The sequence below is a fragment of the Myotis davidii genome, unplaced genomic scaffold (assembly GCF_000327345.1).
Source record: "Myotis davidii unplaced genomic scaffold, ASM32734v1 scaffold184, whole genome shotgun sequence".
NCBI classification, from domain to species: Eukaryota; Metazoa; Chordata; class Mammalia; order Chiroptera; family Vespertilionidae; genus Myotis; species Myotis davidii.
The window spans coordinates 1,317,045-1,318,718 of record NW_006297021.1 but is presented as its reverse complement, the minus strand read 5'-3'; the positions used below and the strand labels follow the sequence as shown (position 1 = coordinate 1,318,718).

Below are 1,674 nucleotides of genomic sequence, written 5' to 3'. Positions count from 1 at the left end.
TGTTGAAATATTCTTCAATAAGGGTAGGAGCCAGTCCATGCAGTCAATAAAAAGTTCTTTTACACGTGGACAGGGACAACAGTGTGGTGACTGCCAGGGAAAGGGAGGGTAGAGGGAAGTGGAGGAGGATAAAGGGGAGATCAACGGTGATGGACAAAGACTTGACTTCAGTTGGTGACCACACAATACAATAAACAGATGATGTGTTATAGAATTGGACACCTGAAACCTATATAATTTTGTAAACCAGAATCACCCCAATAAATTAAATAAAAGGAAAAAAAAATTTTTGCCTTCTGGTCTAAATGCTTGTTTCTAGTCTGGGTTCAGAGAAAGGTCCTGATCATTTGAACTGGTTGTCAATCAAAGTCCCCTTCATTTTTGCTTTCTTGGCTTCCAGTTCAGCCAGCTCTTGCAGCCGCCTTTTGCTCATGCCTTTGCGCTCCAACTGTTTTTCAATCACTTTGGCATTCTGTGCATACGAGTCAGCAACTTCCCGAGCTTCAATCGCCTCTTTCTCTTCATCAATAGTAGACACAGTGACACAGCTGAACTTGCCCATGTCTTTAGTCCATTTGTTCATCATCACCTTTTTAGGAGGCTCTTGCTTCTGAGTATATATATTCGTTTTGCCAAAACCCTGGCCAAACTTGGACCTATCCCGGGGCCTCATGGGCAATTTCTCCAGCTGACAGTCCAGCACCAGAACCATCTGGCCGCACAGACAGTAGTAGACATGGAGGGGCTTCTCGCCGTCGTCATATTCCTCCCGGTCCCGGGTGTCGGAGCAGACAACAGATCGGGACACAACTTTAGGCATAGTTCAGAAAAACCCTAAAACTCAACACCAAAAACAAGAGTCGCACATAAACTGGTCGCTCAATTTTCACTCCTTTTCAGGTTTAACTGACTTGAAATGCTGGGTGAAGCCAGAGTAAGCTTTGATCAAAGAACACTTATCCGCTAGAGTTTTTTATGGGGATATATAAAGATAAAGTTTATGGCACAAAACTGGCAATTGTTGATGAATTGAGGGCACACAGATACCGAATGAAATGATTCTTGATGTTTGCGATTCCTTTGCTTCATGTTATCAGTAGGACCTGGACTATAACGGTCATCAGTTTGAAAACAGGCATTGACAAAAAGTTATTCATTTTTATAGGTTCATTTAAATCTTGAAAATGAAGTGTATGTTAATAAACATTGACTTTGTAATCATTCAAAGTGTGTATGCATTTTTGAGAGACCTTAAATAAGATATTCTCTAATGAAATCCAAGGGAACTCCAGTTTGACTGGGTAATATGGAAAGATGGCAAAGGCAAACTTTCCCCCCTCCCAGATGTGATATGGACTCAGATGATGAGAGGTGATGAGCCAGGACGCCTACAGGAGCAAGAGCCACCCTCCCTCACAGGAAGTAGCCTCTAGTCCAGTGATGGCGAACCTATGACACGCGTGTCAGAGGTGACACGTGAACTCATTTTTTTTTGGTTGATTTTTCTTTGTTAAATGGCATTTAAATATATAAAATAAATATCAAAAATATAAGTCTTTGTTTTACTATGGTAGCAAAGTTCAAAAAAATTCTATATGTGACACGGCACCGGAGTTAAGTTAGGGTTTTTCAAAATGCTGACACACCGAGCTCAGAAGGTTCGCCATCACTGGT

At 41.5% G+C, this 1,674-nt stretch overlaps 1 pseudogene; it reads right to left on the bottom strand.

Annotated features, from left to right (window-relative positions):
- Window positions 1-312: 312 nt before the first annotated feature.
- Window positions 313-820, bottom strand: LOC102771178 (annotated as a pseudogene).
- Window positions 821-1,674: the final 854 nt, after the last annotated feature.